We start from the raw sequence: 18,606 nt of genomic DNA, 5'->3' as shown, positions 1-18,606 counted from the left end.
GCAAAGCAGGCTATGCTATGAACCTGGACACTGGTCTTTTGGTCAAATAAATGCTTTCCAACGTTTAACTCAGTTTCTCTTATTGTGTTTATGTCGTTTAACCCTGTCTCTCTTATTGTGTTTCATGGCAAGTTGATGTCATAGCGCACCTACATTAAATCTCAGCACCCCTAAAAATAATTATAAAAAATATACAACATTTTCATTATTAACTAGCCTACTTACTAACCGAGAGTGAGGTCACGTCGAGAAATATGAAACTGAGGCTGGAACGTATGGAACCGAGGTTTGATGTTTCCCGGCATGACCGAACGGTCGAGGTTAGTAAGTAGTTTATTATATGGCATTTTTAGCTTCTTTTCATTTTGTAAACGAAAATAAATGGTACCTCTAGGCTAATTGTAGCTAGCTCTCAAGTCTTCTCACGCTGTGTTTCATGTGTTGCCTAGCAACTCATTACTTTTGATAGAAAGCGGACAACATGGTTCTGCTAAAATGGCTTTAATTTCAACACAAAATAACGACACAAGTGATTAAGAGTCTAGTCTTCATCCTCACTTTCAGTGAAAAATCTTTTCAGCATCATCTGGATAGTAAAACTCAGCAGCTGACTCGTCGCTCATATTGAACATGACGTCAGAGGGCAATACGGAGCCGTATTGACCGTTGAGGAGGGCACGCGTCTGGCATGACCTAACTCTATGGGCATGACTCCCATTAGCCAATCACAAAGCTCGTACCGTCGTTGCCATGTAATAATATATTATTATACGTTCCAGCCTCAGTTTGATATTTCCCGGCATGACCGCACTCTCGGTTAGTAAGTAGCCTAGTTATTATTATCTTAAATAGGTTTTAGTGCTCAAACGTAAGAATTTGCAAACATGTCTGTTAGTGACAGATAACAAACATAACTTGTTCAAAGGGCTTTATGTAAGGGATAATGCCCGCGACGAGGTGTCCAAAATCACCTGATAATGGACGATGCGGAGGCGTGAACCGTTCGACGCGCAGCGGAGTTTATCAGGTGATATTGGGCACCTCGAAGGGCATTATCCCGCTTATACCATGGTCACTTGCCAACGATTTTTTTTCACAAACATTAATTTATGTTTTCATGCGTTTTGCAAAATAAATCTAACGTTTTTAACGTTAGCCAACTCTGATATTTTATAGTCCGCTCAGCTCATAGAACCAACACCGGCTTTCCCTTGGCTGAGCTATTAGCCTGAAAGCTAACGTTATGCTAGCAAGATTCAGAGGCAATAACATTGTGTACGGTTGACAAAGAGTAAATATAATTGTACAGTATGTTTGACAATAAGATTTGCTAGCTAACCAGCCATGTCACTGTCCCAAAATCAATATCAAGATTTTCACGAACAATATCGGTCATACTAGGGGCTACAGTATGGCCGCAGCCTGTGGAGCAAGTTGAATAGCAAATGGTTGTGAGATGATCGCATCAAAGTTGACATTTTCTCCAAACAGTGATTATTAATATAATAATTTGACAGTATGTTTAACAACAAGACTAACCATCTATCGAGCCATGTCATTGTCATAAAATCAAGATTTTTACGAAGAAAATAATCGGCCATGTGTAGAGTTGTTGCTACTGTCGTGTGGCTGCAGCCTGTCTGAAGTAGGCCTAGATTGACTAGCGAGGTGAACAGCGAATGGGATGTGAGATGAGCGGTTACGTGACACTAACACACTACATTCAGAAAAGAAACATTTTTCAAATAGGTTAAAATAAATATTGAAGTCACTCATTGTTGTAAATACAAGTTAGCTTGTTAAAGTCTTTCCAAATAGTAAATGGAGGCTTTGACTCCGTCCCTGTTGTTATGGTTACTTATTTCAGATATGTTGTACAGGCTTCTGTGTAGCCAGCGGAATAATTTAGAACTGTGAAAACACAGTTTTGCTGCAATGACGCAGTAGGTGTCCGTTATCACCCTATAATGTACACCCCTGCAGCCCATCAGAATCGGGTATTCACCCAGACCATGGTATAAACAGGTTAAATATCCAATGTCGCCATGCACCTTCAACGTTGGTAGTCTGCCACTAAAACCAAAGGAGAAAAAGTAGGTAGTAATTTCATGGCGCAGATTTCAATTTTTTCATTCATTCAATATTTTGCATAGTAATAATAATACATGTAATATTTGTCATCCAGTTAAATTAGTGATTTATTATCAAGGGGGTTTAACAATTTTGCAAGGCACTGTATTCATGTCACATTCTCATTGGGGGCTGAGCCCCCCTAAAGGTCTGACCCTAGAATTGCCCCTGGAACCTACTTATATGTAATAAATATATTTTTAAAGTATAGGTGAATTCGTTAAAAAAACATGTATTTATCTGAATAGTAAGAAGACAACGTAGACTTATAATAAAGGTGACATTATCTTTGGACTTTACAGGTTTTCTGCTTGATTGACGTTGAAATGTCCTGGGTAGGTGGAAGAGTGTTCTTAAAACATGGATGACTGCTATCATGCGTATTAATAAAATCCGTCTAGTCTAATCAGACTGTATAGCCTATAAACAGCATCGTTTAATATTGATTCTAAACTTAATGTTTTGTGTTTGTTGTGCGCATGTATAAGCGGTGACCGGTGTTTGATTGGTTACGGAGCATCAACAGATGATTGGTCCTCTGTAAGGTCTGCCCTCCCTTTTTAAAGTTGGCTATAGTTTTCAAGACCGTGCGTGAGAGAACGCAGTCATACTTCAGAAACAACTGGCAATTCCACACACAGACCTGTTCGATTCCACCTCAGCTATCCGTCAGACTGCTAGGAGCAGCACGGAATCTGTATAGTGCGTGTCTTGTGTATCTGGCCAATGTGGTGAAACAGAAACGCGGGCTTGCTTTTACTTATGTCTCACGTGCGTAAAGAGACCTGCGTAGCTTAAACCGTGTTGATACCCACCAGTCAAACCCTACCGAAGACGAGTTGTCTCCCGATGAAGATCCTGGAGGACGTCAGTCTGGACTCGGGGTACGGAGCCTCGGACTCCGGTAAGTCTCTAAGCATCTCCTCGTCCAGATCCCGACACTCCCAGGCGCACGCTAGCTCCCCGCCGCTGGGGCCATGGTGGCACCACGCCGGCTCTCTGAACAGCAGGACCGGGAGTTGGGACACGGACAGCGCTGGACCGGAGGACACGGAGGACATTCTCTCTAAATGCCCCCGGTTACCGGAGCTGGAAGAATACCCCTGGACCGATCAGGAGGTGGGTGAGGTCATGCGTAAAAACGGCATCGAAGACGACGCGTTCTCCGCAGACGCTATCCACCGTCTGTCTGTGCTTTTGCGGAGAGCTCTTGTTCGGATCTCACGTGAGACACAGAGACTCAGCAAGCTGCATCAGCGATGCACACGTTTTGAGGTCCAGAGTGCCGCGAGGCTGGTGTTGAGCTGGGGGCTCGCGGAAAGGTGCGTGGCGGGGACGGTGAGGGCCATCTCACTGCACTGCATGAGATCAGGTGACACGCGCCGTAAACGGGGCAAATCCGAACGCTGCGGGCTGACTCTCTCCGTAGGACGGTTTTTCCGGTGGATGGTGGACACCCGTGTGTCCGTCCGTATCCACGAGTACGCCGCAATATGCATGACCGCGTGCATAGAGAGCCTGGCAGAGGAGGTGGGCGCGCGGTGCGCATGGTGATGGCGCACGAGAGGGGCCGCGGGGAAACTCAGATCACGGTGACCGCCGAGTTCCTGGAGGGGCTCGTGAGCAATGACACGGAGCTCTGGGGGGTCCTGCAGAACTACGAACACCTCATTTGCGGTAAAAACGCCAGCGGTGAGTTTTAATGCCTACTGTTCCGGGGCTATGTGAGTTTAACCTACATACCGGTGGGTTTCAGTGTAACAAGTCTTCCTTTAGCAGAATGAAAAATTAAATGAAGAACATGTCAAATCTAAACCTGTGTCGAGTTGGATCCCTGTATCACCATCCCTCATGTTAAAACTGTGTTCTGACTCCTGTTTGTTAATCACACACGTTGCTGGTGTTAACTCGCCTCAGTTAGGCAGGAATGGTTGTAACGGTTTATCAGGCACCACAGTGGGGCTGTATCTTTTGTACATTGTTAAAGACGTGAGTCTGAACTGGAGCAGAATATGTTCTGTTCTGCCTCTCAGTTTGGGCGGGAAGGCAGTGATGAGTCATCAGTGATGACAGCCTAATCCTGCTGGTGTCAGACCACTGGTGACTGAACACCCCTCGGGATGACTGGAGCCAGGGTGTGCGTGTGTGCGTGTGTGCGTGTGCGTATATTGGTCGTCTGTCTGTGTTTTGGTCGGTGTGTGTGTGTGTGTGTGTTAGCAGGGATGGTAAGCAACAAAGTACAAATACTTTGTTACTGTACTTGTACACAAATATAGGTACTTTCTACTTACATTTTAAAGCCAGGCTCGTTACTTTAGTTTGAATCTGTATTTGTTGGCATGATCAATATGATTTATTGTATTTGCGCACCTTTTTTTTTTTTTTTCCCTGGATGCACAACAGACGTAAGTTAGTCAAACAAAGCTACCATAGAGCAAGGCAGAAGGCAACAAGAAGATTTTCCCCCAAAAGTTTGCATCATTGATGTGTACTTGTTTGGATTCTACTGCACTCTATTGTACTCTATTGTACTCTATTGTACTCTATTGTACTCTACTGCACTCTATTGTACTCTATTGTACTCTATTGTACTCTACTGCACTCTACTGCACTCTATTGCACTCTATTGTACTCTATTGTACTCTATTGTACTCTACTGCACTCTACTGCACTCTACTGCACTCTATTGTACTCTATTGTACTCTATTGTACTCTATTGTACTCTACTGCACTCTACTGCACTCTATTGTACTCTATTGTACTCTACTGCACTCTATTGTACTCTATTGTACTCAATTGTACTCTATTGTAATCTATTGTACTCTATTGTACTCTACTGTACTCTATTCTTTTTAGGCTTCTTTGTCCTCTCTTTAGTGATGAGACTCGCAATGTCAACATGACAGAGAATAAAGACATTCCTGATCACCCATGGACATATAACATAAGATAATCCTTTACTTGTCCCACAATGGGGAAATTTGGGCATTGCATCAGTAAAGTGTACAGAAGTATACATAGAAATGTACAAAGTTAATACAATAAATAATCATAAAAATATATAAAACAATAACACCAGTTGCATATGGAGACCAATTATAAATAAATAATATATGAGGGGGATGTTCTGACCCAACAGATCCTGAGTTTCTGCAGAGAGCTCCACACACACCACACACACCACACCACACACACCACACACACCACACCACACACACCACACACACCACACCACACACACCACACACACCACACACCACACCACACACACCACACCACACACACCACACACACCACACACACCACACCACACACACCACACCACACACACCACACACACCACACCACCCACACCACACACACCACACCACACACACCACACACACCACACCACACACACCACACACACCACACACCACACACACCACACACACCACACACACCACACCACACACACCACACACACCACACCACACACACCACACACACCACACCACACACACCACACACACCACACACACCACACCACACACACCACACACACCACACCACACACACGAGTGGAGAGTGAACATAATGACTCACAGATGATTACGGGAGCATGGACATGGAGGGTACACACGTGCACACACACACACACACACACACACACACACCACAGGTAGGGATCAGAAAACATGATGTTGTGCTTTGTCCACCCTGAAGACTCTCTGAGGCCTCTTGTTGTGAATGAATGGTCTACATGAACAGAGCCCTGTTCTTTATGCACACACACACGCGCGCACGCGCACACACACACACACACACACACACAGGGCTGTTCAGTAGGTGTGTGAACGGGCCTGTGTGGATAACAATCTGAACTCACTATGAACAAGCTGGGGGAGGGGGATGGTTCTATGTCGGCATCAACACCAGGGTGATGAAGTCTGACCTCAATTACCCCCAGAAACATGCACATACTCAAACACACACACATACACACAAAGCAGCCCTCTGTGAATACTTTGTTATTACAATGTTAGGAGTTGAACGACCTATTGAATTTGGAATCACAGTCAACCCTCTCCCCTCTCCAACCCACCCCTCTCTCCCCCTTCTCCCTCCCCCTAACTCCCTGACCTGGCCTCAGTAGAGAAAGCTGTTTCTATTGTTCAGGAGACAGAGTCAGCTAAACACCCCTCTCATCATGACACAATGACCGTGTGTTTTTTTGTAGCGTTTCCATGTGTGTGTGTGTGTGTGTAAGTTGGGTCCTGTGTTCTTTATAGGATGGGGGGGGGGGGGGTGGATGATGTTCTTAACATATGAGTGGCTGGGTAGCTCAGACCTCATGCAGAAAAAAAGTGTCTGATTCAAAGTTTTCTGGGCATGGAGGTTGACTCAACACAGCAACTGGCAAACTATTAGAATCAGGTGTGCTGGAAAAGGCATGGAGTGTAACCCTACAGGAGGGTATCTCTCCAGGAGCAGGGTTGGAGTGTAACCCTACAGGAGGGTATCTCTCCAGGAGCAGGGTTGGAGTGTAACCCTACAGGAGGGTATCTCTCCAGGAGCAGGTTTGGAGTGTAACCCTACAGGAGGGTATCTCTCCTGGAGCAGGGTTGGAGTGTAACCCTACAGGAGGGTATCTCTCCAGGAGCAGGGTTGGAGTGTAACCCTACAGGAGGGTATCTCCTCCAATGTATTATTGGCACTCCTGGATTCTAAATAATTGTTCTGATCCATTCCCTCTCCCTCTCTCACCCCTTCCCTCACCCCCATCCTCCAGGTGAGCTGTCGGCTCCAGGCCAGGTGAGCTGCTACCTGCTGGGTGCCCAGGCTCCAGGGGGGAGCAGGGAGGACGTGTACCTGCAGATGGAGCTTAGCAGCCTGGAACATGCCCTGCTTTCCACCTGTGTAGGAACCATCTCAGAGCTCAGTGAGTCTGGGTGGGTGTGGGGGTGGGCTCTATGTGTGTGTGTGTGTGTGTGTGTGTGTGAGTACACTGACACTAGGTAACAGTCTCTTGGTTGTTCCAGGAAAACAAGGCCTCACATTCACCTCCCTCTGTCGCCACCCCCGCTCTCTCCTACACACACACACACACACACACACACACACACACACACACACACACACACACACTCACACCCTTTTTATGAGTGTCCTCATTGTGTGTTTCACCTCATCTGAGGATCCATTTAAAACACTTGAATAAAGTCCAGAACATTCTAACCTGGTTTGTGTTAGTGTGGATTCTCAGACTCGGTTATGGTCACCCCTGAACAAGAGGGGAAGATTTACACATAGCTCTGGTTTGCTGTATATATGTATAAATGTGCTGTGTTGTATTAAATATAAAATGACTACTTCCTGTCAGGTGACCTGGTGTCTCGGGCCATGCGCCACATGCATCGCTCCCGAACAGTTGGCCCCACCCTTAGCACTGCTCGGCCAGCCAATCAGCAGCCAGTATCCTGGGCCTCAGACGCCCTGCACACTCTCTTCTACTTCCTGTCGTCCCAGGAAGAGTCCCTGGAGAACCCCCCCACCATGACCCTGCACAAAGACAGGTGTGTGTGTATGTGCTATTCAGGCTTACTTTCTGTCACTTTATCTGTCATCAATTACAACCACTGGCTTTAGTAATCCATTTGTCTCAAATCCAATCCCTCCTCTGCTCCTCCACCTCCTTCTCCACTTCCTGTTATTCCACTTCCTGTTCCACACCTTCCTGTTCCACACCTTCCTGTTCCTCACTTATATGTTCCTCTCCTCTCAACAGGCACTTCCTTTTCCTCGCCCCTCTCGTGGAGTGGATCCGAATTGCCGTGGGGCATGCTGAGCACCGAAGGAGCCTATTGGTGGACAGTGATGATGTCATGCAGACGTCTCGCCAGCTCCTCCCAGGGCTGGACTGCAAGCCCCGACAGCTGTGGTGAGACGGTCAACTTAATAACTGGTCAAACTAACATGCTGTCCAGTTTACAACAGGTCATGTTAAAAAAAATGTGTAGTTTACAAATGTGCAGTTACCAGAACACTTTGGTTAAAACTTGCAAAACACTTTGAACAAAAAACACAGTAATGTTACGTTTACAGAAAGTTAACAGAAAACAGAGAAACAACCCATATTCATCTCCCTCCCTCCCTCCCCCTCCCTCCCCCCCCCTCCCTCCCCTCCCTCCCTCCCTCCCTCCCTCCCTCCCTCCCTCCCTCCCTCCCTCCCTCCCTCCCTCCCTCCCTCCCTCCCTCCCTCCCTCCCTCCCTCCCTCCCTCCCTCCCTCCCCTCCCTCCCTCCCTCCCTCCCTCCCTCTCCCCATCCCCCCTCCCTCCCTCCCTCCCTCCCTCCCTCCCTCCCTCCCTCCTCCAGGCCAGAGTGTCTCCCTGGCTACTGGGCGGGGCCTGTGAAGGCCCTCTGCACCGGCCTACAGCAAGAGCAGGGTTTCAAGATGCTGGCCAGTGGGAGGGCCGACCTGGTGACCCCGGCCTTGCTGCTGCTGGGGGAGGAGGGGGTCAACACCCTGGACCTGCAGGTAGGAGGAGGTGGGAGCAAGGGGGAGGAGGGGGGAGGATAGTTTCACGGTCCATCCAGCCACCAACCCCAGCTGTGTCCTGCCGTCCAGGGTCTGAGTCCTCTGATGTTTGCCTGTGCGTCTGGAGACGAAGCTCTGGTCCAGATCCTGCTAGAGGCTGGGGCCCAGCTGCACCTGCAGGTGAGACCACACACACTTGGACCTGCACCTGCAGGTGAGACCACACACACACACACCTGGACCTGCAGGTGAGACCACACACACACCTGGACCTGCAGGTGAGACCACACACACACCTGGACCTGCAGGTGAGACCACACACACACCTGGACCTGCAGGTGAGACCACACACACACACACCTGGACCTGCAGGTGAGACCACACACACACCTGGACCTGCAGGTGAGACCACACACACACACACACACCTGCACCTGCAGGTGAGACCACACACACACACACCTGGACCTGCAGGTGAGACCACACACACACACACACACCTGGACCTGCAGGTGAGACCACACACACACCTGGACCTGCAGGTGAGACCACACACACACACACACACCTGCACCTGCAGGTGAGACCACACACACACACACCTGGACCTGCAGGTGAGACCACACACACACACACACACCTGCACCTGCAGGTGAGACCACACACACACCTGGACCTGCAGGTGAGACCACACACACACCTGGACCTGCAGGTGAGACCACACACACACCTGGACCTGCAGGTGAGACCACACACACACACACCTGGACCTGCAGGTGAGACCACACACACACCTGGACCTGCAGGTGAGACCACACACACACACACACACCTGCACCTGCAGGTGAGACCACACACACACACACCTGGACCTGCAGGTGAGACCACACACACACACACACACCTGGACCTGCAGGTGAGACCACACACACACCTGGACCTGCAGGTGAGACCACACACACACACACACACCTGCACCTGCAGGTGAGACCACACACACACACACCTGGACCTGCAGGTGAGACCACACACACACACACACACCTGCACCTGCAGGTGAGACCACACACACACCTGGACCTGCAGGTGAGACCACACACACACCTGGACCTGCAGGTGAGACCACACACACACCTGGACCTGCAGGTGAGACCACACACACACACACACACCTGGACCTGCAGGTGAGACCACACACACACCTGGACCTGCAGGTGAGACCACACACACACACACACACCTGGACCTGCAGGTGAGACCACACACACACACACCTGGACCTGCAGGTGAGACCACACACACACACACCTGGACCTGCAGGTGAGACCACACACACACACACACACCTGGACCTGCAGGTGAGACCACACACACACACACCTGGACCTGCAGGTGAGACCACACACACACACACCTGGACCTGCAGGTGAGACCACACACACACACACCTGGACCTGCAGGTGAGACCACACACACACCTGGACCTGCAGGTGAGACCACACACACACACACCTGGACCTGCAGGTGAGACCACACACACACACACCTGGACCTGCAGGTGAGACCACACACACACACACCTGGACCTGCAGGTGAGACCACACACACACCTGGACCTGCAGGTGAGACCACACACACACCTGGACCTGCAGGTGAGACCACACACACACACACACACCTGGACCTGCAGGTGAGACCACACACACACCTGGACCTGCAGGTGAGACCACACACACACACACACACCTGGACCTGCAGGTGAGACCACACACACACCTGGACCTGCAGGTGAGACCACACACACACAGATGTGGACAGCTACTTTCCATTGGACATTGGACATTGGTTCCATTGGCTCCTGGTCATCCTCCCATCCCTGCTGTATGGCTGGTCTCTGTCAGGTCCCAGGATGCTCTCCCAGACGGCCCTCTGTCCACACAGACACCCGGGGCTGGACGGCCCTCAGCTTCGCTGTGCTGCACGGACACCTCTCTGTGGCTCAGGTGAGGCCTCACTTCCTGTTAACATCCTGTCAGGTCAGACCTCACTTCCTGTTAGATCTACAGTGAGTCCAATATGTATTTGATCCCTTGCTGATTTTGCCGGTTTGCCCACTAATAAAGACATGATCAGTCTATAAATTTATGATAATATGTATTCAAACATGGAGAGACAAAATATCAAAAAGAAATTCCAGAAAATAACTTTAAAGAATATATTTTAATTAATTCGTATATCATTGAGGGAAATAAGTATTTGATCCCTCTGGCCAAACACACTCAATACTTAGTGGCAAAGCCTTTGTTTGCAAGCACAGCAGTGAGACGTTTTTTGTAGTTAACCACAAGTTTAGCACACACACCAGGTGGAATTTTGGCCCACTCTTCTTTGCAGATCCTCTCTAAATCATGAAGGTTGGTGGGCTGTCGCCTGGCCACTCTGACCTTCAGCTCCCTCCATAGATTTTCGATCGGATTGAGGTCCGGTGACTGGCTGGGCCATTCCATGACCTTGATGTGATGTTTCTTGAGCCAATCCTTTGTTGCCTTTGCTGTGTGCTTCGGGTCATTATCATGTTGGAAGACCCAACCACGGCCAATTTTCAGCTTCCTGGCAGAGGGGAGGAGGTTGTCCTTCAGGATTGTACGGTACATGGCTCCATCCATCTTCCCAGTGATGCGGTGAAGTGGCCCTGTACCCTTGGCGGAGAAACACCCCCAAAACATTATGCTTCCACCTCCATGCTTGACGGTGGGCACAGTGTTCTTGGGGTCATAAGCAGCATTTTTTTTCCTCCACACATGACGGGTAGAATTGAGGCCAAAAAGCTCAATTTTGGTCTCGTCCGACCACATAACTTTCTCCCAATAACTTGGTTCATCTTTCAGGTGATCATTGGCGTACTTAAGGCGCGCGTCCACATGTGCCTTTTTGAGAAGGGGTACCTTTCGGGCACTGCGGGATGTTAACCCATTGCTGCGCAAAGTGTTGCCTATTGTTTCCTTGCAAACTGTGGTCCCAGCTGCCTTCAGGTCATTTGCCAACTCCTGCCGAGTGGTTGCAGGATGATTTTTGACCGTTCTCAGAATCATTGCTACCCCACGAGGTGGAATCTTCTTAGGAGCACCGGACCGAGGTCTGTTGATGATCATGTTATGCTTTTTAAATTTTCTTACAATTGCACCAATGGTTGTTACCTTCAAATCCAACACCTTGCTAATCTTTTTGTACCCCATTCCAGCTTTGTGGAGATCAACAATCCTGACTCTGAGGTCCTGAGACAGCTCTTTGGTCTTCCCCATGGTGAACAGTTTGGAATCTGTCTGATTGTCTGATTCTGTGAACAGGTGTTTTTCACACGAGTGAGTAGTGAGAACAGGTGGCTTCAGTTCAGGTAACAAGTCGATTGGGAGTGTCTACCTGGTCTGTAAAAGCCAGAACTCCTAATGAATACTAAGGGATCAAATACTTATTTCCCTCAATGAAATACAAATCAATTAATATATATTCCTTAGGTTCATTTTCTGGATATTTTTTTTGATATTCTGTCTCTCCATGTTTGAATACATATTATCATAAATTTATAGACTGATCATGTCTTTATTAGTGGGCAAACCGGCAAAATCAGCAAGGGATCAAATACATATTGGACTCACTGTATCAGTAGCATGACATGTTCAGTCTCAGTGCTGCTATGTTGTTGGTGGCTTTGCTGGTGGGCTGGTCATGTGACCGTCCTGTGTGGTCATGTGACCGTCCTGTGTGGTCATGTGATCCTGGGTGGTCATGTGATCCTGGGTGGTCATGTGATCCTGGGTGGTCATGTGATCCTGTGTGGTCATGTGATCCTGGGTGTGGTCATGTGATCCTGGGTGGTCATGTGATCCTGGGTGTGGTCATGTGATCCTGGGTGTGGTCATGTGATCCTGTGTGGTCATGTGATCCTGGGTGTGGTCATGTGATCCTGGGTGTGGTCATGTGATCCTGGGTGTGGTCATGTGATCCTGGGTGGTCATGTGATCCTAGGTGTGGTCATGTGATCCTGGGTGTGGTCATGTGATCCTGGGTGTGGTCATGTGATCCTGGGTGTGGTCATGTGATCCTGGGTGTAGTTGCTGCTGGAGGCGGGAGCAGAGGTGGAGGGAGCTGCCATGACAGATGGGCAGCACTGCTCCACTGAGACGCCACTACAGCTGGCCTCCGCTGCTGGTGAGCACACACACACCCTATCTATCACACACACTAACACTCACACACACACTCACACACCCCGTGTGTGTGTGCAGGTCACTATGAGATGGTGAGCCTGCTGCTGGTGTTTGGGGCTGACCCCCTGGTCAGGGAGCAGGAGGCCGGGGTCACGGGGTCATCGCTGGACGAGGACCTCAACTGCTTCAGCTGCGCCACTGCTCATGGACACAGGTGTGTGTGTGAGGATGTGTATATATGTATGTATGTGTTTGTGTATATTTATGTGTGTGTATTCATGTGTGTGTGTGTGCTCCCTGTGCAGGGACGTGTTGATCAGGCTGCTGGGCCAGCAGAGGCAGCTGGGACCAGACTCAGACATCCTGTCCCTGGAGGAGATCCTGGCTGAGGGGGTGGAGGATGGGGCCCTCCCCCCAGGAGGCCCAACCTCTGGCCTCCTCTCTGGCCTCAGCGCTCCCCGCTCCAGCCCCACATCCTCCACCCCCACCCCCAGCCCCACATCCTCCACCCCCAGTCCCCTCAGCTCCAGCCCCCTTCCCCGACTGTCCAAGCCCAGGATGAAGGCTCTCCAGCAGGCAGCCTACTGCAGCGCTGAGCACGGCTACCTGGACATCACCATGGAACTGAGGGCTCTAGGTATGGTAAAGCTACTCTCCCGTTTACCTTCTCATCTGGTCCAAATGCCTCATTTATCACCTGTTGTTACATTACATTACGTTTTAGTCATTTAGCAGAGCTTTCCATCAAAAGCAACATACAAACAGTGCATCTAGGTAGAAGAAGACCAAAGATCAGAAATTCAGAGTTCTACAGTATTTAGGCCTGGGTCAAGGAAATGTCTGTATTTACCAGACACAGTGTAAAGTAACATCTCAGCTACCAAACACAGTGTAAAGTAACATCTCAGCTACCAGACACAGTGTAAAGTAACATCTCAGCTACCAGACACAGTGTAAAGTAACATCTCAGCTACCAGACGCATTGAAAATTAACATCCCAGCTACCAGACGCAGTGAAAATTAACATCCCAGCTTCCAGACACAGTGTAAAGTAACATCTCAGCTACCAGGCACAGTGTAAAGTAACCACATCTCAGCTACCAGGCACAGTGCAACAATAATATTTCAACAGTTGAACAGTAACATCCACAGCGTATGGCCCATTAGAAACATAAATATCACCTCTGACCTCTGACCCCCAGGCGTGCCGTGGCAGTTCCACGCCTGGCTGCTGTCTCTCCAGAGTGCCTGGCAGCTCTCCAGGGACGACGCTGTCCTCGTCCTCCTCTCAGACTTCCCCTCTCTCAGGCCGGAGGAGTACTGCGAGGCCCTGGTCTCGTCCGGCCTACCCCTGCTGTTCAGCATGTTTGCCTCCAGCAAGGTGCTTGATGACACAACAAGCGCTAATCCATGATTAACACAACATGTTAAAACTGCTCCATATTAAATTGTTACTACATCATTTACGCAAAAACATATTTTGATCTAATCTTCTTTATTTATCTTGTTTATCTTCCAGTCACTCTGTGTTTTGTGTATACATGTTAGTGCTCCTGTTAAACCCAGCACACTGAGCTCCTACTGACTTTCCTTCTCCAGGACTCTGAGGTGACCAGGAGGCTGGTCTCCATCTTCTCTCACTGCTACAGTCCTGCTCCCATTCCTGCTGTTCCTCCTCTTGACCCCTCCCTCTCCATCCAGCTAGGTACCTCTATACAGCTAGGTACTCTATACAGCTAGGTACTCTATACAGCTAGGTACTCTATACAGCTAGGTACCTCCATCCAGCTAGGTACTCTATACAGCTCGGTACCTCTTTACAGCTAGGTACTCTATACAGCTAGGTACTCTATACAGCTCGGTACCTCTTTACAGCTAGGTACTCTATACAGCTAGGTACCTCTTTACAGCTAGGTACTCTATACAGCTAGGTACTCTATACAGCTAGGTACTCTATACAGCTAGGTACCTCCATCCAGCTAGGTACTCTATACAGCTAGGTACTCTATACAGCTAGGTACCTCTTTACAGCTAGGTACTCTATACAGCTAGGTACTCTATACAGCTAGGTACCTCTTTACAGCTAGGTACTCTATACAGCTAGGTACTCTATACAGCTAGGTACTCTATACAGCTAGGTACCTCCATCCAGCTAGGTACTCTATACAGCTGGGTACTCTATACAGCTAGGTACTCTATACAGCTAGGTACTCTATACAGCTAGGTACCTCTTTACAGCTAGGTACTCTATACAGCTAGGTACTCTATACAGCTAGGCACCTCTTTACAGCTAGGTACTCTATACAGCTAGGTACCTCCATCCAGCTAGGTACTCTATACAGCTAGGTACTCTATACAGCTAGGTACTCTATACAGCTAGGTACCTCTATACAGCTAGGTACTCTATACAGCTAGGTACTCTATACAGCTAGGTACTCTATACAGCTAGGTACCTCTATACAGCTAGGTACTCTATACAGCTAGGTACCTCTCCATGGTAGCTTTGTAGACTAGCTTACGTTTGTTGTGGGTGATAGTCAGGAAATTAAAAAATGGGCGCAATGACAAGAAATAATATTGATCAAGCCACCAAGTACAGATTAATACTAAGTGCTGTCTCCCTGCTGTCAGACGCTGGGTTCCTGAACAGCGAGGAGATGTCTGACGTGACCTTCCTGGTGGAGGGACGGCCCTTCCACGGACACAGAGTCCTGCTCCTGTCAGCCTCCGCCAGGTGAGCCTACCTGTAAGTGTGAGTGTGAGTGTGAGTGTGAGTGTGAGTGTGAGTATCATCTCTCTGTGTTCCTGCTCAGCTTCAGATCTCTGTTGGGTCCAAGTGGGTCTGGCGGTTGCCCTGACAACAGGATCATCCACGTCAGTGACATCACGTATGGAACGTTCGAGGTACGCTCCATGTGGTGATGTCAGCAGAGGGTAGGGGGGAGGGAGGGGGCAGAATCATTTTAGACTAAACATTTTCTTCGACTTGAATGTCCTGAATGAAGTGATTTGTTCCAGAAAATGATGTCGTCTCTATACTGTGGAGGGACAGAAGGACTGACTCTGACACAGGAAGACTCCATGGAGGTGATAACACACACACACACCTCACCATGGACGTGATAACACACACACACACACACACACCTCACCATGGAGGTGATAACACACACACACACACCTCACCATGGAGGTGATAACACACACACACACCTCACCATGGACGTTAGAACTAGGGTTGCAACTAATGGTTCTTTTAATAATCCATTAATCTGTCGATTATTTTTTTGATTAATCGATGAATCGGATAAAAACAAACAAAAAAGCATTAATTTCCAACCCATTATTCAAAAACAGAACTGACAAATTCACAGTGCAAAAAATCCTCAGAATGTGCACAAACAGGCACACAAGTTATTAATATTAGCGTGGATTTAATGCTGTTTTCAGAGATGAGAAATGTATTTGAGATTTGTTAAAAGCATTATTGAAAATTGAAAGGTTGTGGAAGTAGGCCAGACTTTATTAGAATAACCTGGTGTTTGTGAGATTTTTCAGTACAATTCTGAAAAGGTTGTAAAGATTAGTGAGGATTTCATGGATTTTTCAGAGATTAACGATTTCTTATAATTTTGTTCTAAACTTAATTCAAAAGGTAAAGGGTGCGGAAGTATGCCAGACAATATTAGAATAATCTGGTGTATATTTGAGATTTTTTGACACAATTTTGAAAAAGTTAAGATTTGCGAGGATTAAGCTATTTTCAAAGATGAATGATTTTCTATCACTTGTTTTGAAACTCCATTGAAAAAGTAAAGGCTGTGGATAATACTCTCCGCAACTTATTGAGTAGCGTAAAAGTTGCGCGACACAACACATCGATAATTAAATTGTTGCCAACTCTTAATAATTGTTGCAGCCCTTGTTAGAACACACACACACATTCACACACTGCAGAGTGCAGTACTGTTGGTGGTGAGAGTCTGTCTATGGTTAAGATGGTGTTAATGATGCCTCCTCCCCTTCCATCCAGTTGCTGCCAGTGGCCTGTCTCTTCCAGCTGGGGGCGCTGCTGAGGTGCTGCGAGGCGCTGCTCTCCCAGGGCGTGACCCTGGACAGCTGTGTTGGGCTGTATGAGGCTGCTGAGGTAGGGGACCACAGCCAAGAACTCTTAACTCACCACCGCATATATATGTATATTTGTATACAAGCTGGTGGGTCAACTCAGCACTGCAGCTATATACAAGCTGGTGGGTTGTCTGTTACTAGGACTGTATTTTCAAGATCCTCAAGTAATCAAAATGTATATGTGTGTGTGTGTGTGTGTGTGTGTGCTTGCTTGTGTGTGTGCGTGTGTGTGTGTGTGTGTGTGTGCAGGGCTTTGGGGGGACAGAACTCAGGAGGTTCTGTGAAGGTTTCTTCCTGCAGAACATGGAGGAACTCCTGGAGAGAGAGGACTTCCACAGACTGATGCTGGAGGCCCCCCCTCCCCTGCTGGCAGGCCTGGAGGATACCCTGGTGGAGAGGCTGTGCTCCCTCCACCCTACCTGCAGGAAGTGACATCACACTGAGGAAATGGCCTGTGTGCAAAACATCACTTGTGTACAACATCACTTGTGTAAAACATCACGCATGCAGAACATCACGTGCAGAACATCACATGTGTACAACATCACTACAGTGCTAGCATAGCCATTTCTAGCTCTGCTTCACAATATGGCTGCCTATTGTTATAGGTTAATCATGTAATACATGAATGTTAATAAAGTATGAGACCTATACATGATGCAACACACCAGTAACCAATTGATATTATGTGTTAGTATACCGAAAATGTCAGTAAATCGAGATGGTGCTGCTGTCTGTCCTGTCAAAAAACATTCAAACAGGTGCTGTTATTGTTTTTCACCGCTCCTTCCTGTTAAAAGATTTGCCGTTGTGTTTTCCTATTTGCCGTTGTGTTTTCCTATTTGCCGTTGTGTTTTGCATTTCAGGGCCACCGTACATCACACATGTAGAACATCAAGCGTGTAGAACATCAAGCGTGTAGGACATCAAACATGTAGAACATCACGTGTAGAACATCACGCGTGTAGGACATCACATACAGCTCATGTGCCCCCTCCTGACAAAAAGGAAAGCTCAGAGCAGCTGAAAGGTGACCAGCCCGGGATGCCTGGGACACACTGGCTGCAAAGCACCCAGAAGCGTCACGATTAGCTACGACTGGCTCAAGGCGCTGCCGCCCTCCGCCATCCCCTTCTCCCCATGCTGTCTGTGTGTTCTCTCCATCAGGGGGATTATATCTCTATTGCTCCCTGCCTCATATGTCATGTATGTCGCATTGAGGAGGCAGGGAGCGCTTCCCTTAGATCATTCACTCCGCCAAAGTCAAAGAGAAACACTGGTGCCCTATCCTTCCTGTGTGTCAGTATCTGCTCCTTGGGTTGTGACACTAGAAGAAAGACCGATAGAAAAGCCTTCATTGTCCTTGTATTTGCATACAACAACATTTGGAGGGCAATCAGCACTTCTGTGGAAATCAAGTATAGAAGAACACAAGTCAAGACTCGCTGATACCAAGGAGAGGGTTTAAAAACCTGCCCATTCCATGGAACCATGAGATTGCATTGAGGAGGCAGGGAGCGCTTCCCTTAGATCATCGGTTCCCAAACTGGAACCACCCAGGGGTACGCGAAGTGGTTCAGGGGGTACATGGGGAGAGTATTTGATTTGCGTTTTCAAAGTAA

At 48.2% G+C, this 18,606-nt stretch overlaps 1 pseudogene across 1 annotated transcript; it reads left to right on the top strand.

Moving 5' to 3' along the window:
* Window positions 1–809: 809 nt before the first annotated feature.
* Window positions 810–17,785, top strand: LOC146246485 (ankyrin repeat and BTB/POZ domain-containing protein 2-like; annotated as a pseudogene). Its single transcript, XR_014732316.1, has 17 exons — window positions 810–3,822; window positions 6,902–7,051; window positions 7,493–7,685; window positions 7,898–8,050; window positions 8,486–8,648; window positions 8,739–8,828; window positions 10,550–10,651; window positions 12,761–12,857; window positions 12,935–13,070; window positions 13,162–13,493; window positions 14,059–14,237; window positions 14,456–14,561; window positions 15,488–15,590; window positions 15,670–15,760; window positions 15,875–15,943; window positions 16,890–17,003; window positions 17,234–17,785. The product of XR_014732316.1 is annotated as an ankyrin repeat and BTB/POZ domain-containing protein 2-like (transcript).
* The last annotated feature ends 821 nt before the right edge of the window (window positions 17,786–18,606 follow it).

The sequence above is a fragment of the Hypomesus nipponensis genome, chromosome 19, assembly GCF_054491055.1.
Source record: "Hypomesus nipponensis isolate SF chromosome 19, ASM5449105v1, whole genome shotgun sequence".
In the NCBI taxonomy this organism is placed as follows: domain Eukaryota; kingdom Metazoa; phylum Chordata; class Actinopteri; order Osmeriformes; family Osmeridae; genus Hypomesus; species Hypomesus nipponensis.
This window is presented reverse-complemented; position numbering and strand designations above follow the sequence as displayed.